The sequence below is a fragment of the Rhinatrema bivittatum genome, chromosome 4 (assembly GCF_901001135.1).
Source record: "Rhinatrema bivittatum chromosome 4, aRhiBiv1.1, whole genome shotgun sequence".
Lineage (NCBI taxonomy): Eukaryota > Metazoa > Chordata > Amphibia > Gymnophiona > Rhinatrematidae > Rhinatrema > Rhinatrema bivittatum.
Genome location: NC_042618.1, coordinates 152,801,375 through 152,829,168, shown reverse-complemented (window position 1 = coordinate 152,829,168; position 27,794 = coordinate 152,801,375). Strand labels below are relative to the sequence as shown.

At 41.6% G+C, this 27,794-nt stretch overlaps 1 protein-coding gene across 2 annotated transcripts in view; it reads left to right on the top strand.

Moving 5' to 3' along the window:
• Nucleotides 1-27,794, top strand: part of COCH (cochlin) — a 174,037-nt gene that overhangs the window by 11,401 nt on the left and 134,842 nt on the right. The gene's annotated exons all lie outside the window — the stretch shown is intronic.

Below are 27,794 nucleotides of genomic sequence, written 5' to 3'. Positions count from 1 at the left end.
TTAGTAGCCATTGAGGTGGTAATTCTTCCTGTTGGGTCAATTGATTTTTGCAGTTTGCCAGGTCTTGATGAAGAGATGTTGTCATGGTGTGTGGGTCCTTAGGATGTGGCACAGTTGTCACTACCCAGTAGGTGAACCAGCTGGGACCCGCTCAAGGTTTGTGGCTTTATCTATACCAGTCCCTTTCCCCGCAGGATGAGTCTTGGATTCTGGGGCCAGCAGGACTTAGGCGTTGGTCCCACTGACAGCGGTCAGGCAGAGTCAATGAGCAGGCTAAGGTCAGGGAGGGCAGAAGTCAAGCAGCATCATTGTCCAGGCAGAGGTCCAGGGCAGATGGAGATCATGCAGCTTCGGTATCCAAGCAGAGATCGAAATCCAAGAGACAATCAGAGAGAGGAGAGACAGAGGAAGGAAAGTCAAGAACTAGAGCAAGGACCTGGACAAGGAGGCAAGGCAGATAAGGAGCAGGACCGGATTCAAGGCAGGTGAGAATCAGGGCAGAAGACAAGGCAACACGTACTGTAGGCAGCAAGCCATGGCAGGAGGACCTGTTGCTGAGGCACTGATTGGGAGCATGGTGGGGGGGTTTAAATACCCTGCTGTGCTGACATCATTACTAGGCGCCGTGAGTCTCTCCCACCGTGGGACCTTCATATGGGGTTGAGGTGTGTGTGTGTGTGTGTGCACACGCGTGCATGCATGTGCCTAAGGAAGGCAATTGTGACAGGCTAGGATCCAGATGTCAGCATTAGAGCTACTTGCAGCAGTTGAGGTGCTCTGGGGTGAGTGAGGCCAGTTTTGGGGCTGTCCTGCAACTGGCCCAATGTTACAAATGGTTAAATGTTTGAGCCAAAAGTTGGGCACTCTCTCAGAGCCAGGGTCTTCCAACTCTTTGTAATCTGGTTTCCAGTTCTTTTGTTACTTTAGGCTATGCCATAGTTTTGAGGTTTGCCTTTCCCATCTTCTGCTGTATGCTGCATAGCCATTCTGCTTCTCTGTTGTGGTCTACAGAATCCTCATATAAATTTCTCCAGACCTTTTCTGTTATGATTTTGTGGTGGTATGTGGTATTTTAACAGCACTAGTGCTCTTTTTCCAGTTCCCTGTAGGATTGCTTTGGGTTCTCTAAATGTTTCATTTTGATGTCTCATTTCTATTTTCTTCATCTCTTTGCAGTATTTGTGCTTCGGCTGTTTTCAATTTATTATTGGAGTCTATGAATTTAAGGTCTTCTTCTGTTACTGCAGCCGGTTTCAGTTTGATGTTTTGGATTTTTCTCATTATTTTTGGCATCCTTGTTCTTTGAGACTCTCCTCTACTCGCAGCACCTCTGCAGACAGTGATTTTATTTTTTCCTCTGTTTTTTTTTCAAGGAGGAGATATCTTTAATCTTTTTTTTGTGATCTTGTGTCTGTATTGGTAGGACTTTGTCATTAATTATTTTTGCTGCACAAGACTGTATCCAATTTATTTCTATCATATCAATAGATGGTCTCCATATGTAGGTTATGGCCTTGTTGATCTTATTCATCATGCTTTTTACTTTAGGTGTAAGGTTTAAATAAGGTAGTCTTTCCCTCTCCTGGATCCCAGCTTATATATCTATGTCCAAATGTGAAATCCTAATAAGCAGTTTTTGTATCCCAACAGGGGCCTCTGTGAGCTTTGGGGACTGTCTGGCCAATCCTCCTAGCTCCTTGGCCCACATTTCCTGCTGGCAGCCATTTTGTTTCCTGTCTGGACACATACAATTTCCAGGCTTCTAGTCATCAGGTTGCTAGAGCTTAATTCTCATTCTCTGGCCTTCTTGCTGGAATCCTGCTTCTAGAGATCATCTCACTTCTTTGACATCAGCATATTCTTCATTTCTCACAATCTACTGATTCTTCTTATCTGGTCTTCCTGGTTCTAGTCATCACATATTCTTGCTTAGTCATGGTGTCCTAAGCCCTGCTGGACACCAATAACTGAGGGCTCAACCCAAGGGGAATGTGATCATTGCTGGTGAAGATGCCCTGACCCTGTTCCAGTACACTGGCTTGCTTTACCGGTGTACTGGCCATTCTAGCCTTGGGGTTCACCACCCCAGCAGACTATGTCATCACATCACATAAAGTATTCCAAAAAGAGCTAATTATTTTCCATTCAATTAAATCACCAAACAAACAAGGAAAAAAGAAAAAACATATCACAAGGCTGTGCTCTAAAGGTTACGTTCAAAAAGATTTTTTCAGAGAGAATTTTTTCAGAGAGAATTTTTTGAAATAAGACTGACCGTATCGGCAAGCCTGGCGACAAGTCCCTGGAATCATTCAACAGGGGTTGTCCGGACTTCTCATCATTTACAGTCAACCTTAAATACACTATTTTTTACTATACTTTTTTAAATTAGTTTTTTAGTTGTTTTTTTGAATTTTTCAAAATATTTTCAATAAAATTTATAAATCCAAAGCAATTTGTTTCTATTTTTAACTCAGTCCAAGAAATTATTTCCTATGTCAAAGGACAAGAAAATAAATAATCTCGACACCCGGCCGATGTTTCGCTACTGCTTCATCAGGAGCACAAGTTTTCTTCAAGTATCTCCCGTCGGTATTTATTTCACCGGGAGCATACTGACATCCTTCTTGCCCAGATAGTATTTCAAAGGTTAGAATTAACTTGTGGTATCTCCCGCCAGTATTTATTTCTCCGGGAGATATCCACTGAAATTCAAAAGCGGTTTGAATCTCCTACACCCGCCAAATTTTCGGCGGTGTCTCCTCACATAATTGCCCGGAAGTGTCCTATAATAAAACACAAATACATTTCATAATATTTTAAAAATGTATATTCCACTTATTTAAAATTACTTATCTTAGTACCGATGAGCACTGCCAAACCTTCATTATGGACGTAAACCATCTCAACTGACTTCCGGAATTGCAGGAAACAGCAACCGCATTGACGTACGGTAAGCACTTAAATAAAAGAATTAGACCAATCAAAACCAGGCAATGGCAGTCAATCAAAAAGCGGCGTCAATGACGTCATTAATTGATCAGCTGTGAATCGCAACTCAAGGGGACCATTCAATTCTTGTTCACCATTGAACCCTTGGGTTGTATCAAAGAAGTTGATCCGTTTCTTTGCGTCGAAAAACGTCGTTAATTGATCAGCTGTGATTCACAACTCAAAGAAAAACATTCAGTTCTTGTTCTCCGTTCAACCCTTTGGGTTGTAATGTATCAAGGAAGTTGATCCATTTCTGCTCAGCTTGCATTAATTTTCTATTGAGATCCCCTCCACGCCAATGAGGCAATATTTGCTGTATGACACAGACCCTTAGATCTTCAAATGTGTGTTCTTTTGCTAGACAATGAGGAACTAAAGGAGCACTTAGCTGTTTTGTGTTTATACTAGAACGATGTTCAATCATTCTCACTCTCAATTGTCTCATGGTTTTACCCACATATAACATTTGACATGGGCAGATGATAACATAAATGACACCCATGGATGTACATGTGGTATTCTGTCGTAACTTAATGGTTAGTGGAGGATTTTGTAATATTAGTGCTCTGTATGTAACATCATGATGGACAACACACAAAGTGGGACGTAGGGACAGTAAATGTACATAGTAGCGGTTGAGGAGAACTTTATACGTGGTGGTTTTTTTTTGATTGTTTTATTTAATGTCTTGATTATTATATAAGGTGAGGTGAGGTAAATCAAGCCCTACATGGAAGAAATATGTGGGGTTTCTTAAATACAAGCCACCTAGTCACATGCTCCACCTGAACAGCTGTTAGGTATATGTACTGATTACTTTGGTTTTGTTTTTTTATTATTGTTATGCAATATTGCCAAATGCCCACTGCAGCAGTATACCAGGGGAGTCTCTGTAGTAGGAATCTTCAGTTAAGGGCCAAGCTGTGAGAAAGGGAAGAGAGAATTTCCTCTACTGCTTTACTGAGTACTGGGGGAATACTGCCTAAGAGTGGAGCCTAAAGATAAAGTAGGACTTTCTGAAAAGAATTTGGCACCCAAGCCTGAAGCACAGCTCTGAAGTAAGAGATGAAATTGATGGATTGTTCAAGCTTGTCAACCTACATGTAAAGGGTAGATAACACTCTGCTGGTGACTTGCAGTGATGCTTCACTGCTTGAACACTTCACTTACAGTGTGCTTTCTCCTCTGTATGGTTACTACCCAGCTTGTCACACATGAGTTTAGTATAGAGAAGTTTCACGGTAGTTCATGAAGATGTCACCAAAATTAAACCATTTCATCATTTAAATTAAGCATTTTCATGAAAGCCTGTTAAAGGCTTTTTTTGGCATTTAAAGCTAGGCATGTTTTCCAAATTTACTTGTTTTGATTATGTATAATCATCTACATATGTTTATGAAATACAGATCAGCTGTGTATAAAACCAGATTGATCTGTATGGACAAGAGTAGGAAAAAGATTTTCTAGTCTAAGGATAAGCACTCTTCCAAGAATCTTATAATATGTGTTTAAGATCAATATGGGTACACTCATCAGGGTCTTTAGCTTATGTAGTATCATAACCAGGGCTGGCTTAACCATTAGGCAAACTAGGCAGTTGCTTAGAGTGGTAGCTTTTGAGGGGCACCAAAGAGCAGCTGCAGTGACAGCAAAACAATAGTGCTGTTTTGGTATGACAGGTTTGTTATACACGTTCTGAGTGTCTTTTTTGCAGGGTTTTGTCTTATTTCAATAATGGAGGGAGTTTTTGTTACCGCTAATATTGTGACACCAGAAGTTGACTTTTTTTTTTTGTATGGTGAATATTAAGGGAATCGTCCTAATTTAGCCCAGCTAGCCATTTTAGAGATTACCTTTAGCCAATTTAAAGAATTTAAAATAGCTTTAAAAATTTGGCTATTTAAAGCAGTCTTTGAAGAGTAACTTACCTTGAGAATATTAAATTCAGTTAAAATGTATAGGCATATGTATAAATAAATGGATTCCCAATTTTGAGGAAAATATGCCACTGAAGGTTAATTTGATGTCATGTGTTTTAATGTTTTTTGGTTTTATGCATTTTTTGTACTTTACATTATACGCTGCCATGATCTACGGTGGGTGCAGCTGAAAATTTCTTTTAAATAAAAATACATGTGGTATGGAGTTCTTTAAATTTATAAATTTAAAGATTTTTTTATTTTATTTGCAGTATGCCCAAAAAAATCACATATGATACTGTGACATGATTTCTGATATATACTCTATATATAAACAAATTAATATTAAAAGTCTGATGTCCAGGAAGAGAGCATGAGTGTTTTCCTGCTAGCTTCTTCCACCATCAGGAGCCTTTTCACCAATTGTCATTGGGCAGCCAGGAGAGGGAGTTCTCCCTCGTGACGTCATCTCCCTGGGACATAAAAAGAGGCATGCAGTGACATGCCAAAGCCACGCGCCCCTTATCACGTTTTTGGCAGCTTAACACTCACATAAGTTTCATTGATATCTTCTAAAAATGGGAAAAAAGAGGAAAGGTTCTGTCAGGATCTCCCCCTCGGTACCTCCTCAACCTTTCCTCACATCTTAACCTACTTTGGAAGCTTTTCAATTTTCTGGCCAGATAACTTCGGGTGTTGAACTTGGACCGGATGGTTTTGTTCCTACGGAGGGGTTGACCTCCTTTAGTTCCAATGGACCTAACCCACCAAGAATTAGGAACCTTACCCAGTCAGGTTTGCTAGACAATGGGGCAGTCCAAGATGACTCGTCCTCTAGCATCCAGAGAGGGGCATCCCTTCAAGGTTTACCAAGCTCCTCCACTCCTTCTAGTCATCTTGATATGCCAGCCCCAGTAATGCTGGATGCCTTATGTGTAGCTATCACCAAGTTGGAAACTACGTTATCATCTAGGATAGACCGCTTGCTGAATTCTGTTGGAAATATGTCAGTTACTATTAATGATCATTCTCTTAAACTACAAGATCATACAGATAAAATGCAGTGTTTAGAGAATAAGATTTCCGCTATTTCAGAGCAGTGTAACAACATAATGAGTGATAACTTAATGCTGCTTAGAAAATTGGAAAATTTTGCTAGAAGATGTAATTTATAGGGGTGTGAATCGTGTGATCGATCGTCTTAACGATCGATTTTGGCTGGGGGGGAGGGAAATCTGATCGTGTTTTTTTTTTTTTAATCGTTAAAAATCGGGGGAGGGTGGGAAAACCTGCACACCAAAAAAACCCTAAAACCCACCCCGAACCTTTAAAACAAATCCCCCACCCTCCCGAACCCTCCCAAAATGTTTTAAATTACCTGGGGTCCAGTGGGGGGGGGGTCCCGGCACGATCTCCCTCTCTCTGGCCACGACTGCGTTAAGAGAAATGGAGCCGGTGGCCCTTTGCCCTTATCATGTGACAGGGCAAAGGTAGCGCCGGCGCCATTTTGGTTCCTGGCTCCCGACGTCACACATGGAGGAGATCGCCCCCAGACCCCCGCTGGACCCCCAGGGACTTTTGGCCAGCTTGGGGGGGCCTCCTGACCCCCACAAGACTTGCCAAAAGTCCAGCGGGGGTCCGGGAGCGACCTCCTGCACGCGGGCCGTATTGCCAGACTGTCGCCTGTATGACATAGTGAGGACAAAGGTAGCGCCGGCACCATTTTGAAGATTGGCAATACGGCCCGCGTGCAGGAGGTCGCCCCCAGACCCCCGCTGGACTTTTGGCAAGTCTTGTGGGGGTCAGGAGGCCCCCCCAAGCTGGCCAAAAGTCCCTGGGGGTCCAGCGGGGGTCTGGGGGCGATCTCCTCCATGTGTGACGTCGGGAGCCAGGAACCAAAATGGCGCCGGCGCTACCTTTGCCCTGTCACATGATAAGGGCAAAGGGCCACCGGCGCCATTTCTCTTAACGCAGTCGTGGCCAGAGAGAGGGAGATCGTGCCGGGACACCCCCCCCCACTGGACCCCAGGTAATTTAAAACATTTTGGGGGGGTTCGGGAGGGTGGGGGATTTGTTTTAAAGGTTCGGGATGGGTTTTAGGGTTTTTTTGGTGTGCCGGTTTTCCCGCCCTCCCCCGATTTACGATTTTAACGATGGACTCTATAACAGGGTATCAAGCTAGGGTGAGAGAACATAGTTGAAATCTCAACTTTGCGAGACTTTCCTCACTCCAAATGATGACCAATCTTCCCTGAGATGTACTGTGCTGTTCATTAGTCTCACTCTGCATGTAAAATTGGCCCCAAATCTTAAACCATCATTAACACCTCACCTCAAGCTATTAGCTGGCCCTTCTATAGAGATATAAATAGTTGAATATTGTGAAGGCCTCCACAGAGGCTCTCTCTCTCTCTCTCTCTCTCTCTCTCTCTCTCTCTCTCCCTGAAATGACCTAAATGCAATTTGTAATCTTTAACACAAATTGCATTACAGCCATTTCAGGCATATCACACAGCGTAATGCCAGGAAAATGGCGTTAAAACCGTGCAATAGCATGCGTTTTGCTATCGCATGGTGTGATATTGCTCCTTATTTTAATTAATCCCACCTAAACCCCTCCCTTCAAAATATTTGCATTCACGCTGTGGTAATATGATTATCGCATGCGTTATAGTGTTAACGCACATGCGTTAACGCCATAACGCATTTTGATGAATGACCCTACAAGTTTCCTATTTTTAGTTACAACCAGTGGAGGCAGGTGAAAGCCAAAGTGAACACACAAATCATTCACCAATTACTTTTACATTCATTGAAATCTCCAATGTGGGTGAATTATCCTTCAAAAGGAGGAAAAGACAAACATAAAAACATGCTTTAGGTAACTCAATCATAGGTCACAAACCTCCATGATCTCCCAAAACTTTATTATTGCAAAAATATTTTACATTATTTTTCTTTTTAATTTAACTTGATTATTTAAAAAGACTTATCTTAATGTAATGTGCCTTTTTAATTCTGAATTGCAATGGCATGCAATGACATTCACAGTAGGGGATTCAGTAAATGTACCCCATGATACAATCATCTTGTCTTCTCAACCACCCCTGGCATAATTGCCTTACTTCTCACCCCTTCTTGCCTCCTCCTCCCCTCAGCATAATCACTATCCCTTCCCTCTCCTTATGCCCAGTTCCCTATTACTTTCCTTTTACTATCTCCCATCCCCACCCCCTTAGCATAATCACCTTCCCTTCCCCTCTCCCCTCCACCCCCTTGGGGAAGGAAGAAAAGAGAGAGAATGGAAGTCTGTCGAGTAGGGGGAGCCAGCTTGAAATATTGGCGTGCATGAATATGTGTGTTCATATTAGGTGGGAGAAGCCCGAGAACAGGGACTATATTTGCTGTAAATTTTGAATTTTTGTTACCCTAGGAGTTCACAAGACATCTAAAACTCTTGAAAGGGGTATAATAGTCATGAATGTTTGAGAATTCACTGCCCTGCTCTCTACATGCTACTATATCAAGACTCTCCTACTAGGAGATGAAGATTGGAAAGCAGAACAAATTGGACTATTCTAGATACCCAGAAATAGGCTACCAGTTCCACATGCAAAACACAGACAAACCCTCAACAAATAGAGAATGAGTGACTACAAATTAGAAACAGAAATATGGACAAACTGCCTTGAAACCCCAAGAAGTCAGACTCTGCCTGCAACGCCACACTAGAGAAATAAAAACAGAAATGCATTTCCTCCTATATACCATATAGAAATATTCAGAGAGGCATATTTCTCAAAATAAGAGAAAAATCAAATTATTCTCACTTCTCATCTGCATCTTCAAAAATAGCTATAGCTCATCCTTGTGCCCCACTATGTCTCCTACAGTCTCTCTCTCAACCCCTCAGCTCCTTAGCATTCTCATTCTCAACCCCCTTATCCCTTGCCCACCCCTCCAGAGTCCCCAGAACTCTCATTCACTCTCAGTCCTCCAGAGTCCCCAGAACTCTCACTCTCTCAGCCCCTCAGTCCCCAGAACTCTCACTCACTCTCAGCCCACCATATTCCCCAGCAGTCCCATTGTCTTTCATCCACACCAGAGTCCCCAGCACTCTCATTTGCAATCTTTTCTCCCTCTCCCCAAGGCCTCAGCAATCTCACTCTCAAATCTCCTTCCCCAAGTCCCCAGCAGTGAGCAGTCTGACCTTCTGCTCAAGCCTCTTTAAGAGACCAATGCTCCATAGGAGCCTGGGAGATCCTTACGCTGACCCCGCTGTTGCTGTGGTGCTGCATCTTCTTTTGTCTCAGCCTTATGCTCTGCATGGGCCACAAGACAGAAGCAGAATGTCCTGAAGAGAAACCCTGCCTTCTGCTCTGCACGATGCAGTCAGCAAAGCACGTGGGAAGTCTGCTTCAGATGGAAGTATGGTCCTGCTTCGTGCCCTGTGTTGTACAATTATGCTGACATCACTAATGCTGGGCCTGGAAATACTGTGCCTGCTCTACCCCCATGCTGCTTCCTGGTACATAAGGACATAAGGAATTGCCTTGCTGGGTCAGACCAAGGGTCCATCAAAGCCCAGCATCCTGTTTCCAACAGAGGCCAAACCAGACCACAAGAACCTGGCATATACCCAAACACTAAGAAGATTCCATGCCACTGATGCAATTAATAGCAGTGGCTATTCCCTAAGTCAACTTGATTAATAGCCGTTAATGGACTTCTCCTCCAAGAACTTATCCAAACCTTTTTTGAATCCAGCTACACTAACCACATCCTCTGGCAACAAATTCCAGAGCTTTATTGTGCGTTGAGTGAAAAAGAATTTTCTCCAATTAGTCTTAAATGTGCTACTTGCTAACTTCATGGAATGCCACCTAGTCCTTCTATTTTTCAAAAGCGTAAATAGCCGATTCACATCTACTCGTTCAGGACCTCTCATGATCTTAAAGACCTCTATCATATCCCCCCTCAGCCATCTCTTCTCCAAGCTGAACAGCCCTACCCTCTTCAGCCTTTCCTCATAGGGTAGCTGTTCTATCCCCTTTATCATTTTGGTTGCCCTTCTCTGTACCTTCTCCATCGCAACTATATATTTTTTGAGATGCGGCGACCAGAATTGTACACAGTATTCAAGGTGCAGTCTCACCATGGAGCGATACAGAGGCATTATGACATTTTCCGTTTTATTAACCATTCCCTTCCTAATAATTCCTAACATTCTGTTTGCTTTTTTGACTGCTGCAGCACACTGAGCCGACAATTTTAAAGTATTATCCACTATGATGCCTAGATCTTTTTCTGGGTGGTAGCTCCTAATATGGAACCTAACATCCAGTAACTACAGCAAGCGTTATTTTTCCCTATATGCAACACCTTGCACTTGTCCACATTAAATTTCATCTGCCATTTGGATGTCCAATCTTCCAGTCTTGCAAGGTCTTCCTGTAATGTATCATCATCCGCTTGTGATTTAACTACTCTGAATAATTTTGTATCGTCCGCAAATTTGATAACCTCACTCATCGTATTCCTTTCCAGATCATTTATATATATATATATATATATATATATATTGAAAAGCACCGGTCCAAGTACAGATCCCTGAGGCACTCCACTGTTTACCCTTTTCCACTGAGAAAATTGACCATATAATCCTACTCTCTGTTTCCTTTTAACCAGTTTGTAATCCACGAAAGGACATCGCCTCCTACCCCATGACTTTTTAGTTTTCTTAGAAGCCTCTCATGAGGGAATTTGTCAAACACCTTCTAAAAATCCAAATACACTACATTTACCGGTTCACCTTTATCCACATGTTTATTAACTCCTTCAAAAAAAATAAGCAGATTTCTTAGGCAAGATTTCCCTTGGGTAAATCCATGTTGACTGTGTTCAATTAAACCATGTCTTTCTATATGCGCTACGATTTTGATCTTGAGACTAGTTTCCACTATTTTTCCCGGCACTAAAGTCAGACTCACTGGTCTATAGTTACCCAGATCGCCCCTGGAGCCTTTTTTAAATATTGGGGTTACATTGGCCACCCTCCAATCTTCAGGTACAATGGATGATTTTAATGATAGGTTACAAATTTTAACTAATAGATCAGAAATTTCATTTTTTAGTTCCTTCAGTACCCTAGGATGCATATCATCTGGTCCAGGTGATTTGCTACTCTTTAGTTTGTCAATCTGGCCTACTACATCTTTCAGGTTCACAGTGATTTCGTTCAGTTTATCTGACTCATCACCCCTGAAAACCATCTCCAGAACTGGTATCTCCCCAATATCCTCATTAGTAAACATGGAAACAAATAATTAATTTAGTCTTTCTGCAATGGCCTTATCATCCCTAAGAGCCCCTTTAACCCCTCAGTCATCTAATGGTCCAACCGACTTCCTCACAGGTTTCTTGCTTCGGATATATTTTTAAAAGTTTTTATTATGAGTTTTTGCCTCTATGGCCAACTTCATTTCAAATTCTCTTTTCGCCTGCCTTATCAATTTTTTTACACTTACCTTGACAATGCTTATGTTTTATCCTATTTTCTTCATATGGATCCTTCTGCATGCTATTGGCTTCTGCATGCTTTGTCAGCTTCCATTGGCCTTGCAGCTCTTCTTAGTAAAAGAAGCAGAGGCAGTGGTGATGACACTGCTGAAAAAAAATAAATTAGGGCCTGGGATTCAAGTGAATCTCTTGAAGGCCCTGAATACGCACCACTGCTGAAATGCTTGGCTGCCAATGCATGCTTGGTTATGAGATCTTTTCCTCCTTTTGAGGGATAATTCAGAATTCTCTGATTTGTCCTATTTTTAGTTGCCATCTTATTTCTTCATTAAATTACAGTGGACTCTAGTTGTTGCTTAACTTTGTTACTTATTTTTTAAGCAGGCCTCTTCTTAAAATGTAAATACAATTTCCCTGATTTAATTATTTGCAATACAATTGAAATGCCTCCGTTATTACTCTGATCAAAGCTATAAACCTTTATTGGAATGTTTAATACTAGATATTATGGCTTTTGTTATACACAAGTTAGATTGTCTTGCTAATAATTTGCTTGATATATTGGTAAATTCAAAAGAGGCTGCTTAGATTTATTACTATAGCTGATTGATCCCTTGTTGAATAACATAACAAGCATTTCTTTAGTTCTTAGATCATAAATCATATTCTAGATTTTTTAAAAAGTACTGATTATGTAAGGCCCTCATTTCTGATTCCAACCTACCCTGTTATTTAATTAAGATATATGGGGATTTTTTTGGCCCAACAGTTTCCTCGTCCTCCTCCTTTTGGCTTCCAGCTCAATTCAAACAGAGCTGGGATCTGATGCTATGAACCTTCATTCACAGTTGTCTGGGGATTTTTCCCCCCCTCTGAACTTACCTAGCTCAGTTGTTGGAGTGACAGTCCTTGGCTGAGAACCATGGACCACAGCTTCTTCTGGAAGCCTGCAATCATGAGGCCTTAAATCCAGCTTTTAGGTGTTTATTTATTTATTTTTTGTTTTTATATACCGATCTTCCTACATTAGATGCAAATCAAACCGGTTTACATAGAACAATAACTTACCAAATGGCATTACATAGGTGTTCCTATTCATGGACTCCCTCCTCCCTACCAGAAGCTTCAACAGGCCCAGGGAGTAGAAGACCTAAACCAGGAATCTAATTCAGGTCCTTGGTCCACATGAACATACCCTTTCTCAGTGCCATGAAGTTTTAATGCCACTATTGGTTTTCTTTGCCCCTCTTTTGATGTTTTGGGGATTTGATGCCATTCTTCTTCCTGCCATACCTCTCACTCTGTGCCTTAGGCAGTTCATGCCAATCTTCTTGCTGCATTGCACTACACCAGTAATGTAGGGCTTTAACCCCAGAGCTCCTGCTGCTTTATGCCTTTCTTAGTGCCTTGCGTGTTTTTGCTTCTGCTGTTTTCAAAATTCTTTCTTCTCAAATTCCATTATGGTACTTATTGACTATAGGTCTTACCATGCCGGTCTGATACTTTATGCCATTGTTGGTCGTACTTTGCATCTCTTTTAGTCCTGGAGTGTTGGTGCCACCCTTTCTGCTACCTTGCTCTGCACCTATGAATTGGGATTTTAATGCCAGGGCCCTTTCTGCTTCTCCCATCTTTTGGTGCCTTGCAATATCTTTGCCTCCAATCCTACTTTATTTGCCTTTTACTTGAATGCCTTGGGTGTCAGGATTGATTTTACATGACACAAGTGTAGGCAGTCCTACAGATCAATTCAACCATCCATATCATTAGTTTGAAACCTTCAGGTATAATTCATCAACATTATTTACCTCTAATGGTTTCATAATCTTTTGGACTCTTTCTTCAAACCTTTTTTTCACATTCCTTTCTGGTTCTTATATACTATTGGTCTTGACTGGTATTTGGCCTTTGATGGATTATACCACCCATTTTAGGCTGCATTCCCAAGCAAATCAACTAAGAGTAGGCTTGATCCTTGTTAGCAATGGGCTAGTATGGTCCTAACATGATCTAAGCTCTGAGCTTGCCTGAAGGACTTGGGCACACAAGTGACATTGAGAAGGCATTTTCCTTTATTCCACATTTCCTCCATGCACCAGATCACCAGATGGAAAGGAATTGGCACTGAGCTGTCTTATTGATTGGGGAGTTTTTACCTCAGCACAGGCACAGCAAAAGGGGGAATCAAATTCCAAACTTGTTCCTGCAGCACCTTCCCCCCCCCTCCCCCCCCCCCACACACACACACACTGATGCTGTAGGGAAACTACATCAAGACTACTCCAAACCTACTCCAGAGATTTCATCTGGCTTTGCTCTGGTCAGAGATAGTAAGTGCCCCATCTTCCAGCTTCTAGATGGTTCAATTAGTCTTTTGCCCTATATCCAGGTCTGAGAACTGATTTGCATGTAAAGACTGCAACCAGACATTCTCCAGAGTTTTTTTTTTTCTCATTTAAGGTCACTTTCCATGATTCTTTCCCATCTCATGGTGCCTTGGAGCTTTTAACAAGGGTGCACAGCTATTCCTATAATTTCTTTTGTCAAGGAAGATCATACTCTTTGCTCAAGTGACGAGCTTCATGAGGAGCAAGCATGGAGCGATGAGGGAGGAAAGGGATACCCACCCACCCACCTACCCTACCAGATCAGCTGAATCAACTTTAACGTCACAGCTAAATCACTCTCTCATCTCTCTCACAGTGCCTTGCAGTTTTCATGCCACTGTTTGTGCTGCTTTCACCTTCTCATGGTGCCTTGGTGTGTTCCTGCCACTGTTGGTGCTGCTGTGGGTATTCTTGCCTCCATGGTACATTGAGAAAATGTATTATCTGGATTATCAGTCATTTTTGGTGCTGCTTTGCTCCTTTCAAGGTGTTCATGCAACTGTTTCTGGTGCCATTTGCTCCTCTTTTGATGCCTTGGGGTGTTCTTGTCACTGTTGGTTCTTTTTTGCTCCTCTCATAATGCCTTGGAATATTGATGCCTCTGTCTGGGCTGCTTTGCCTTGTCATGGTTCTGTGGGCTATTCATGCCACTTTTGGTGTCTTTCCTCTGCTGCTCTCTGCCTGCAGGTTTCACTAAACCTGAATAGAAAACCCCAATTTTAGAGTCCAAATAGGATATATTGCTTCCCTCATAGACTTTAATGTAAAATAAATGACTGACTGACTCAAAAAAACAAGTAATTTTTTGGCCCCAAATCAAACAAAACAAATCACTGAGCCAAACTGAAAATGTTTTCCATACATATCTCTTAGAATCCTGCTGTATGTTAGCTAAATTATCCTTCTCTCTCTTTTTCTATAAGGGGCCTGAAACCTATTCCCCCTCAATTATACTTCCTGTCTCCAGGGATCTACAAATTCCTCTGAGTGTCCACCCCTCCTGGTATAATAATCCTCCTCTCAAGTTTGAAAATAAGCAATGATCTCACTTTCTAACCCACATTTATGCAACCTGCCAGTACATACATATTTACAAAATGCTCGTATTTGTTCAGAAAGGAATGGAGAATAAAACTGAGAGTATCCTAATGCCTCTAAATAGGTCTATGATGCCACCATATTTTGAATAATGTGTGCAATTCTGGTTGTCCCAACTCAAAAAAGATATAGCAGAATTATAAGTGGTACAGAGAAAAGCAACATAAATGATAAAGGCAATGGAACGGCTCCCCGTGATGAAAAAATTACATGTAATTTGTAACCTTTCATTAAAATTATCCATTGCACCTGAAGACTGGAAGATCACCAATGTAATCCCGATATATAAAAAGGGCTCCAGAGGTGATCCAGGAAACTATAGACCAGTGAACCTGACTTCAGTGCCAGGAAAAATCATGGAAACTATTCTAAAGATTAAAATCACAGAACATAGATAGACATGATTTAATGGGACATGGCCAACATTTATTTATTTATTTGCTTTTATAAACCGACATTCGTTGGTGTACATCACATCGGTTCACATTATAACCATTGGAATAGTATGACTGGAGGTTGTACTATTTATACATTGTAACATTAACTTTAATTGGGAACATTAAAACGTTTAGCAATAAACCTAGGTGGGTGAACATTTAACAAGTATAACGATAGATATTCAGGGATGGTTAATATAATTTCGGTTTTAGAACTGGGGCAGGGTGTCTTAATAGCGGAGGCTGTATATACAATAGAGAATCACAGATACACTATATGCAGAGTGGCATGTGCCTGATTTAATTGGGAGGTTAAGGTATCTTAGTGAGGGTGTTAGGGGGGAGGAAATGGATTTACCCAAGGGAATTGTTGCCTCACAAATCTGCTACATTTTTTTCAAGGGGTAAATAAGCATGTAAATAAAGGTGAACTGGTAGATGAGGTATATTTGGATTTTCAGAAGGTGTTTGACAAAGGACTTAATGAGAGGCTTCTAAGAAAACTAAAAAGTCATGGGATAAGAGGCAATGTCCGTTGTGTATTGCAAACTGATTTAAAGATATGAAACAGAGAGTATGATTAAATGGTCTGTTTTCACAGTGGAAAAAGGCAAACAGCGGAGTGCCTCTTGAATTTTTACTTGGACCTGGAATGAGGTACAATGAGTGAGGTGATCAGATTTGCAGATGACACAAAATTATTCAGAGCAGTTAAATCACAAATGGATTGTGATAAATTGCAGGAGGACCTTGTGAGGTTGGAAGATTGGACATCCATATGGCAGATGAAATATAATGTGGGCAAGTGCAAGGTGATGCATATAGAGAAAAATAACCCATGCTATAGCTACACAATGTTAGGTTCTATTTCACGAGTTACCACCCAGGAAAAAGATATGGACATCATAGTTCATATTACATTGAAATTGTCAGCTCATTGTGCTGTGGCGGTACAAAAAGCAAACAATGTTAGGAATAATTAGGATGGAAATGGCAAATATTATCACAATGCTTCTATATCGCTCGGTGGTTAGACCACACCTTGAATATTGTGTGCAATTCTGGTCGCCGCATCTCAAAAAAGATTTAGTTGCACTGGAGGAAAGTACAGAGAAGGGTAACCAAAATGATAAAGGGCATGGAATGGCTCCCTTATGAGAAAAGGCTATAGAGGTGTTAGGGCTGTCAGCTTGGAGAAGAAATAACTGAAGAGGGATATGATAGAGGTCTACAAAATCATGAAAGGACTTGAACGGGTAAATGTGAATCTGTTATTTACACTTTTGGATAATACAAGGACTAGGGGGAACTCCATGAAGTTAGCAAGTAGCACATTTGAAATGAATCAATACTTTTTCATTCAATGCACAATTAAGCTCTGGAATTTGTTGTCAGAGGATGTGCTTAAGGCAGCTAGTGTAGGTTTGGATAAATTCCTGGAGGAGAAGTCCATAAACTGCTATTAATCAATAGGGAATAGCCACTGTTTGTTGCCAGCGTTACTAGCATGGGATCTGTTAATGTTTGGATACTTGTGACTTGGATTGGCCACTGCTGGAAACAGGATATTGGGCTTGATGGACCCTTGATCTGACTCAGTATAACATATCTTATGTTCTTATGAAAGGCTGAAGAGGTCAGGGTTCTTCGGCTTGGAGAAGAGACGACTGAGAGGAGATATGATAGAGGTTTGTAAAATCATGAGTGGATTGGAAGAAGTAAATAGGGAACAATTATTTATCTTTTCAAATAATATTAAAACTAACAGACACTTCTGGAAACTAACAGGGCATAGATTTAAAACAAATTGGAGAAAGAATTTTTTCACTCAATGCACAATCAACTGTGGAATTTGTTGCCAGCGGATGTAGTAACATCATCTAGAATAGCTGTGCTTAAAAGGGTTTGGACAAATTAATGGAGGAAAAATCCATAAATGGTTATTAACCAGGTGATTCAAGGAAACCCACCACTTGTCACTGGGACTGAAGAACAAGAAATTGGATTTACATTTAGAGATGAGGCCTGTTCGGAGACAGGATGCAGGGCTCGATAGAACTGTGATCTGACCCAGTATGGCAATTCTTATGATGTTATGCATATTCAATTTTTTTTTACTTTAAGAATTTAACTTTACAGTTTAAATTAATCCATTCTTTGGGAGTCAAAATGTTTTTTCTGTATCAATAGCAGAATTCAAAATAATTTTTCATCTTTCCAGTAGATAATTAGTTTAATTGGATAGCACGGTGAACACTTAACTCCGTTTAACCTTGTTGTTTTCTTAATAGCTATGAACTTTTTTTCTTTTTGACTGGGCAGTTTCCTCCTCCTTTGGGCTTCCAGCTGACTTGTAATCAAAACTGGATTCTGGAACCATGAGCTATAATACCCAAGGATTTTCTCCCTGTTTTGTAGATAGTCCTCAGCCAGGGGCCACACAGTAGGGTTCCTTGTGGAATCCTGCAGTCTTTGGTCCTACATCCAGCCACTACATCCTACATCTTACATCCTGCTGTGTGATAACTGGGACTTCCTCCCAATAAGGGCTGTGAATGCTTCCTCCACTGCATGCCTAGCCCTGGCCAGCATAGGGAGCAGACCGCTGGCCTGGGAATTAACTGCATGGCAGTACATTTCACTACTTCTGAACCACCAGACCAGCACCTGTATTTTTTTTCTTTCTTATTCTTTGCTGAAGTCATTAAAGATTATTCTCTTATGTCCTTGAAACTCAGCTTTTCTTGCATTCTAGCCAGTCTAATAAATTCTGTGCTGTAGATAATTTTTTGCCAGAATGGGTCTACCGTTATTTTCCTCTCTCATTGATCCTATAGGTACCCTGTAAGCACGCTCTGTTGTCCAAATGAATGAGTTTCTCTGCCCATCAATAAATTTCCAAAGCACAGTACATTCTTGCATATTTTGTTTCAAACCCTTGTGGAAGGCCCACAATTCTTTTATTAAACATTCTTGATCAATTTTCTATAACCTTTATTCTTTTAAGAGATGTAATTGATTATATGTGATCTATTGTTTGAGTATTCGCTGACTGATCTTCAGTATTACTTCACTATTACTTACTTATGCATGTTTCTAAAGCTATTATTTTGACAACTGTAATTTCTAAAGAACATTTGAACTCAAATATGTCACTTTAATTATCTCTAATCAATTTTGTTTGAGAAACCCCTTTACTAATCTCTAACAAAACATTTAACGTTTCCCATCCTGTTTGACAGCTGTTCATTTTAGCTTCAAAATAGGAATTTCAAGTGAATCATCTTCTAGATCTTTACCTTTACTTTGTCTAAAATAATTTTTGGATTCCTTAACTCTGGTCCTGAGATTATCTTTATGTACCATTTTGTGGGGTGTGAACTATGGCCATAACCTTTATTATTAGAACATAAGAACTACCATAATGCATCAGATCAAGGGTCTATTAAGCACTATATCCTGTTTCTAACTATGGCTAATCCAGGACACAAGAACCTGACAGGATCCCAGCTCTCATACTGCTTACCTTTAGGAATATGCAGTGGCTTACCTCAAATCTACCTGGCTAACAACGGTTTATGGTCTTTTTTCCTCTAGGAACTTGTTCATTTCTTTTTTAAACTCAGTAATGCTAACTGCACTGGCAATGAATTCCAGAGCATAATTGTGAGTTGAGTGAAAAAAATATTTTCTCTGATTTGTTTTAAATGTGCTGCTTGGTAACTTAATAGAATGTCCCCTAGTTTTTGAAAGCATAAACAACTGATTTGCATTTACCCATTCTACTCCACTAATGATTTTATAGACCTCTATCTCTCCTCAGCCTTATCTTCTCCAAGCTAAAGTCCTATCTGTACCTACGAATGTCGGCATATAAAAATCCAAAATTTAAAAAAAAAAAAAAAATCCTCTTTTTCCTTTCCTCATCAGAGAGGTGTTTCATTCCTTTATTGTTTTGGTCTCCCATCTCTGAACCTTTTTCAGTTGCACCATGAGCCCAATATTTAGTAGTTAATTATACAGCTAAATGGCAGCAACGGAATATCCAACTACATTCAGCAGTCGCCACTTAGCTGGGGAAGCCACTTAGCTGACTAAGTATCGAGCTGTAAGTAGTTAGCCAAATATCTGGTGGGTGGGCAGTGGGCAGATTAGAGCAGTGCTATTTATCTGTGAACTTAGCTGGATAAGTGCTGATATTCAGGCTCATCTGATTAAGTTAATCAGATAAGTTAGACCTCCCATAGAACAGGTTTAACTGATCCATATATAACTTATCTGGCTAAGTAGTGCCAAATACGGGAATATTCAGTAGTATAGCCATGCTGCTGAATATCCCATGTAAGTTAGCCAGATGAGTCTTATCTGGCTAACTTGTGTAGGGGGTCCTCATTTCACTCTGGGCTCTAGTCCAGAAGAATTATCTTCTGGGGGGCCCTTGGTGCAATCATTCTCTGGCTTACTCATGGTTCACACTCTAGGTAGAAAGTCTATAGTCCAGAAATAGAGCAAGGAAACAAACTGAATAGAATAAACAGAAAACAAGACTCAAACCATCCATTCAGCCCTTCAACTGGAATCAGCAGGAAAAATTTCAAAAGGAGTCCAGAAATGGTGCACAACATAAATTCTTTACTGCAAATTAAAGAAGAGAGTCCAGGCAAAAACCACAAAAATTGAGAATCAGCATACGGCAGATAGCCAAAAATAAACATAGGATTTCCTTGTCCATGGTGAACCTTCTCATCACTCTCCTGTCTCTTGCACCTTCATCCTCAGTCAACATATCCTCGCCAGTAGGGTGAGACATCTAGAGTGTGGCTTCCAGCATCAGTCGGTCTGTTGGAAAAATATCCCCAATCCAAAAATATCAAGAATGGGTTCTAAACTTCCCAAAATCTTAAACTGTAAATCCAATTATCCAACCTTGAGGCTCTTGATTCTCTTTTCAAAAGTCTCTCATTCTCTCTACATCCTCGTTTGTCTAGTTGCTTGGGCAAAAAGATATCCAGTCCAATCCTCAGGGAGACAGGAAGGCAACCCTTCCCTTCAGACCAAGCAGTCAAAAATCTCAAAGTCAAATACTTCTCCGCAGTTGAGACTCTAGATGAATCTCATCCTCAGAAACCTACATTGGTTACCAGTAAATTTTAGAATCCTTTACAAATCAATCACCCTAATACACAAATCCATCCATCATCAACTCCAACTTGACCTCGAAATCCCTTTCAAACTACACTCCTCCAACAGACCAATTAGAGATATCCACAAAGGTACTTTGAATTTCCCCCCAACTAAAGCCACACGCCTTTCCTCAACCAAAGACAGAGCTTTTTCAATTGCAGGACCATCCATTTGGAATAACATCCCTTCAAGCCTCAGATTAGAACCCTGCCTCATAACGTTCAGAAAAAAACTCAAGACGTGGCTCTTTCACCAAGCCTTCGATGACCCTCCAGACAATCACTAGTCGTCATCTTTCTCACCTGGACGTTTGGACTCTGGCACTTCCAAGTTAAAGCACCTTAAGCCATAACCTATATTATTTATTGTTTTATGTCGTAATTTCCTCCTGCCTTACCTTTCTTCCAGCTATTTATAGCTTCCAAGTTTTTACTCCTTGTTAAATGTAACTTTGCCTTATTCACCTCTATTGTTAATTACTTTTATTTATTGCTTCAGTTATACCCTTGTTCTATGTAAACCGATCCGATATGGTTATTACTATGAAGGTCGGTATAAAAAAGTGTTAAATAAATAAAAATAAAATCTCTCCAAAACAGTTCTCATTCTCTATCTCACCTTTGCTTTGAGATCAAAGGGTAATCTCTAGCTCCTTCTCACTCTGAGATCTTGGGAGGGATCTCAAGCTCCTTCCTTCTGGCTCCAAAAGTTGTGCCTAACCCTCTGAGTATTGTGCATGCTCTAAGGGACCTTATACCTCCGTGAAGCCTATCACTAAAAAGGTGGGTTTTGGCAAGGGGTAGGGGGCAAGGATTTAAAAAATGCAAACTCACTCCCACTGCCCATTGCTGGAAAAATCTGGGGATTATATGTAGTGACAGGCATAGCCCCCATAACACTTACATAAACATTTATTTCTGAATATCTACATCTGCATCTTTTTTTTTTTTAGATGCGATGACCAGAATTTATTTCTAGCTGTCACCTTTAATGAGTAGCTTATCAGAAAAGTAACCTCTGCATTTTCATTAGCAGCCGCGTGCATGTTATAAAATCCGGGGTTGGCGCACGCAAGGGGGTGCACACCTGCGCACCTTGCGCACGCTGAGCCCAAAGGGAGCCCTGATGGCTTTCCCCATTGTTCCCTCCAAGGCCACTCCGAAATCGAAGTAGCTTTGGAGATAACTTTTTTTGCGATTTCCCCCCCCCCCCCCTACCTTTTATTTCCAAAGTTACACCTGCCCGAGCCAGGCGTAACTTGCACGTGCCGGCTTGCCATCCCCTGGCACAGGCTGCTGTGCCAGAGGACTCGGGACCGCACCCGAAACTCCGCCACGCCCTGGGACATATGCGCATCCCGGGGCTTGCGCGCACAACCGAGCCTATGCAAGATAGGTTTGGCATGCGCAGGGGCAGCTTTTCGGGGGTTACGTGCTTAACCCTTTGAAAATCTGCCCCTATGAGTATATTCTGGACTATCCAGGGATCAATGTGAAATCCACTGCTGATGGATGGGGAGGCTGCCTAGACCTGAGCAGGGTCACAATGTCCTTCTGTCTCCCACACCACTGCTGAGCCAGGTATAAGCACCTCACAAGTATGTGCAAAGTACACACCCAGATTTTTCTCTTTTGGTGTCTCCCTCTCCCACTACATCAACCACAGAGGCACTAGAGCTGATTCTCTGATAAATGGACAGTGAGGCATCACTGCAGTACTCAGAGAAGCCATATGCCAGGTTTATGTGGAAGCACACGTGTGTGATTTAGAAGATTTAAAACAAGATCCAATAATTTGATCAATCATAATGTAAGGAACCCCTGACTTCCTTACCAGAAGTAATGTACCAATTAGTTGGGGAGGTTCAGAAAGATGCAGTGAAGAGAGGTTTGTGTTTGACTCCCCCCAAGAAGGATTTTAGTTGTGGATTCTGAGTTGGATTGTAGTCGGGTTGCAGTGAATGTCTCTGAACCTTTTGTTAGATTTTTCTTGATTTCCCCTTTTGGGTTAAACCTATGATTCTTTTGGCTTGTTCACTCTTTTAAGCCATTTTTTGGAGACTTTTCCTGTGAAAGCCTTGGTGCCCCTTCACAGAGGATTGGAGCATCCCTGTGTAAGCTTAGATCCGGGGTAGGGAAGATTCTGCTGCTCTCTATTTCACCTCCCGTGGATAGATCAGTCAGGGACCTGGATGCAGAGGAGTTTCAACCTTTTTCCAGTGACTATCTTCTCATTTGAGACAAGGGAATTTGTCCACCCTTCCTGACTCTTGTTTTGTTTTTTTCCTTCTTTTGAGTCAATCTGTTTTTGTTCCACTTGGAACTGAGTACCCTTGGTACCTAGGAATCAGTTTGCAATCTATTGGGAGAAGAGGTGTCTTTCACCTGGAAAGAGCCTGAGGAGTATAAATTTCATCCATAGAGGAAAGGATATGAAGGTATTGTTAAAGAGCTGTGGTGGCTGCTGACTCAAGTTGTGCCTGCACATGAGAGGATAGTACCCACTTCGTGTTTTCAGAAGGAGATCTAGGAGACTTAAGACTACAGGAAAGGTATGAGAATTGAGACTACTTGCTATGTTCTGATAACGAATTGGGATTTAAATCTGTGCCTGACTGAAATAGATGTTTGTCGCATAACCTCTCATTTGCTATGTTGGTTCTCAAGAAGTCTTCTGTGAAGCATGACAGGTCAAGACAAGTTTAAAATGAACTTCAAGTACATTCTATTATGTGCCTTAAATTGATTTGGTTAGGATGTTAAAGTAAATTTGTTTTGTCAAGGGTTTGATCTGTAAAGTTTGTTGTGTAAAAAAAAAATCCTAATTTTTTCATGGAAGTCATGTAAAACATTTTATAATATGTATGATCTGTAGGGATGTTACTGTGACTTTGCCTCAGCAGAATTTTTTCTGGGCTCAGGACCAAATATATTACATCTCCCTACAGAGACCAATTGTCTTTGTTTAGCCTTAAGACTTAAAGCCAAATAGTTTGGACAAGAGGCTTAATATATTATTTTAGCAGTAAATTATGGTAGCTTCAATCCCAAAGAATAGTTGCCCCAGCAGGTGAAGTCTTTAGCTGGACGTGAAACAGCAGCACATTTAAGAAAATTAGTATCATGAAATCACTACTAATGCTACTAATTCTGGCAGTCAAGACTTTTTTTTTTTCCTTTTTCTGTGTCTTTGCTGCACCTCCCTGCAGAGAATGAGAAGTAGTTCTTTTGCATTTGAATTCTTCTGTTTTTCACTCTATTAAGAGATCCAGTTTCTTTCTTTAGATTTTCCTTCTGTTTATTGCCCCCAGCTCTTTTATGTTGTATGATTCTGTCTTTGGAAACTGCCTTTTTGTACTATATGAGAATTGACCCTGAACACTGCTGCATGTGGGAAGTTCTCTGCTGTTTAGCATTTCTGTACACTGCTGTGCAGCAATAATAGGAGCAACTGGAGTCCTTTACAGTATGAGCGGCCTCAGAGGGAACCTTCCTTTCACCCCCCCCCCCCACCTTCCCCTCCCTTCCCCTATCTAACCCGCCCCCCAGCCCTACCTAAATCCCCCCCTACCTTTATTATTTAAGTAGGTTGCGCGCGCCAGCCAAGTAGGCATTCGGAGGCCTCTGGCCACACCCCGCCCCTTTTTTCAAGCCCCGGGACATACATGCATCCCGGGTCTTGCATGTGTTGCCGAGCCTATGCAAAATAGGTTCAGCATGCGCAGGAGCAGGTTTTCGGGGTTACACGTGTAACCCTTTGAAAATCTGCCCCTATATGTAGTTGTAGCTTTTGCTTGGCCAAGCAGGATATGCTTCTGTCCTCATGGAAGCTGTGATATGCTGTTTATAGGGGGGGGGGGGCCCTATTCATTAAACTTTATGGTCAAGTACACTGGTATATAAAGCTGTTTGTTAGCATAAGTCACAATGGTATATATTAAAGCCTTTACATGGCACTTTTGTTGCACATATTGGGGTAGATTTTAAAAGATGCGCTCACGTGTCCATGTGCATAGTTCCCGGTGTGTGCACATGGATGCATCGATTTTATAATATGCATGTGCCAGCACAAGCATGTGCACTGGATTTTACAATCCGCGCATGCATGTATGGGTGAACATTTGCAATTTCCACACGGCAACAAAATCGGGCCTTCCCCAGTTCCCTCCCAGCCTGTTACAATTAAGGATTGGACTGGAAGGGAACTTCCCTCCCCCCTCCCTCTCCTCTTCTCTCCTCTCCTCCCCATCCCCTAAACCCTACTGATCTTTTTTTTGTTTTTTGTTTCGCAACTTACTTAATGGCTGGAGGGGAAGTTGCTCACGCTGGCCAGCTGCCGGCGCACGAGTCATCGGGACAGCATACAATGGCGCTGTCCTGGCCTGCCCCCCTGCCCCTTTGAAGAGGCCAAGCACTTGTGCGCGTACCAGGTTTATGTGCGTGGCTGGGCCCCTTTGAAAATTTGCGCAGTGCGCACAAGGCCCAATCACATGCATCGCCAAGGAAGCAGTGCCAGCACCAGTCGATGACATGCCAGAGGGGGCCAGGGAGTCTGCTTTGCCGAAGGGCCCTACCACTCGGGCCAGTGAGAGCTTAACCGATCCATCAATGACTCCTAATTGAGAGGCTGCTTTGATTTTCTCTGCATCTTGTCCTGGTTCCTTTTCTAATCTTGCCACCTCTGGCTCTTCAGTGGATTTTTCTCCGGGTGAGTTAATCTCCAAGTTTAAAAAACCAGTGGTAGTGACTTTAGACTCTGTTTGGGACAGCATGGAATAGTTTTCTAAAATCTTATGCATTTCTACCTCTAAGATTGACTATTTTGTCTAAGTTTCTAGCCATGAGTCCCATATTCAAGACATTAAAGTATAACTTGACTCTGTTTCACAGGACTTTGGGTAAAGTCCAAGCTGTTCACAACACCTCCATTCAGGAACATGAGGTTTTGTCTTGTTGTATTGAGTCTCTGGAAAATTCTTCCCGCAGACTTAATCTTCGTTTTTTAAAATTTTCCTAAATTTGTGGGAGAGCTGCTTTGATCTCATTAAAAAGATATATTTTTTTGAAGTGTTAAAAATTCCTTAAGATAAATTTCCTTCTATTACAAAATTTATTTTCTTGCTTCATCTCATTCACCTAATACCCTTAAGTTTGCTTCTGGTCATTTATCTGATTTGTCGAAGTTTTTTGAGATATCTACTTTAGAGATTATCAATTCTCCTACTCTTGTTGTTTCCTTTATAGCTGACTCCGATGTTCACCTTGTGATATCTTCCTATTTTCAGAATCTGGATGTAGAATTTCATGGTTATAAGATTAGAATTTTTCCTGATATTAGCAGAGTTATCCAAGAACGAAGAAGGGGATTCCTGGCTTTGGGAAAAGAGACGTTGGTTATTGGGGCTTCTTTTACATTGCATTACCCCTGTAAATGTTTTTCTTTTTCTTTTCTCCAGAACAACTTGTCTTTTTTTAAATACCAGGAAAGTTTTGGTTTCTTCCCCCAGGGTCTTAAAATCCTGTATTTCTTTCGGGCATGATTTCTAGCTAAAGCCTTGCCTTTTTTTCTTTCTTTCTTTTTGCTTACTCTCTGCCTCTCTGCCCACTGTTTCTTTCTAATGATCAGGATGGAAAGATTTATATTAATTTGTTCTCTTAGATATGTTCCCTTATTTTTTATTTCATGTATCCTGTAATTTCCAAACAAAGTTTGATGCCATCGATGCCTAAGCCCGGGCCTTCCGGGATAACACCATTACTCCCTTCTGATGAACATATGGGAGCAGGGGATGAGCCTTATGATCTTTGGACTGATGATTCGTCCCAGGATACTAATGATCTGCCTTCACAGCCCTCTCCTCCTGATGAAAGGAAGCATTCTCCAGAGGACTTGTCCTTTATCAATTTTGTAAAGGAAATGTCTGAAATGGTTCCATTCCAGCTTCAGACTGAAGAGGACTCTAGGCATCAGATGCTGGAGCTTCTCCAGCTCCTTGATGCTCCAAAGGAAATCATGTCTATCCCTATTCATGAAATCCTTTTGGACCTTTTAAAAATAAATTGGAAGCACCCTGGCTCTGTGGCACCTGTCAACCATAAGGCAGATGCCACCTACCTAGTTCAGTCAGCCCCTAGCTTCCAGAGAACTTAATTAGATCACTACTCAGTGGTTGTGGAGTCAGCCCAGAAGAGGGCACGATGCTCCAAACCTCATTCTTCCATTCCTCCAGGAAAGGAACAAAACTTCCTGGATGCATTTGGAAGATGTGTATTCCATGGCTCAATGCTGATCTCTTGCTTTGCTTCCTACCAATTGTACATGTCCCAATACAACACGGCCCTGTTCTCGAAGATTCAGGAATTTGCTGAAGCCTTACCTCTGCAATTCCAGGACCAGCTTTATGCCTTAGCACAGAAAGATTTAGATGCTAGCAGACATGAAGTATGGTCTGCATATGATGTCTTCGACACCGCCTCCAGAGTTTCGGCAGCAGGAATTAGTGCGAGGAGATGGGCCTGGCTAAAGTCTTCAGACCTCAGACCAGAAGTACAGGACAGGTTAGCTGACTTGCCCTGTGCTGGGGATAATCTTTTTGGAGAAAAGATTGAAGAAGCAATGGCGCAGCTCAAGGACCACCAAGAGACTCTGCGCCAGCTTTCCTTACTGCCTTCTGATCTCTCTTCCTCTTCCAAAAGATCTTTTAGGAGAGACTCCAAGAGAAGTCTACCGGCAAAGAAGATACTATCCCCCGGCATCCAGGGGTCAACCTTCTAAGCCTTACCAAAAAGGCCAATCCAGGCAACCTCTAGTACAGAAGTCACAGCCAGCCCCCCAGCCAGGTTCAGCATCTGGCTTTTGATTCCTTCCTATAGAGCAGTACCCAGCCTCCACTTCCAGCTATTCCCATTGGAGGCTGGTTGTGCCACTTCTCCAAACCATGGCACACAGTCACCACAGATCAGTGGATATTCACTGTAGTAACTCAAGGTTACCACCTCAACTTTCTCTCTGTTCCACCGGATACCCCACCTCAGCTGACGTGGGGAACATCCGACCACTCATCACTCCTGGAGCAGGAGTTCTCCCTCCTCCTCCAGTCCCGAGCAATAGAGCCAGTGCCCCTCTCCCAACAGGGGCAGGGGTTCTATTCCCGGTATTTCCTGATACCAAAAAGGTCAGGTGATGGTCCAATTCTGGATTTTCGCACCTTAAACAAATACCTACAGAGAGAAAGTTTCAAGATGGTGACCTTGGGT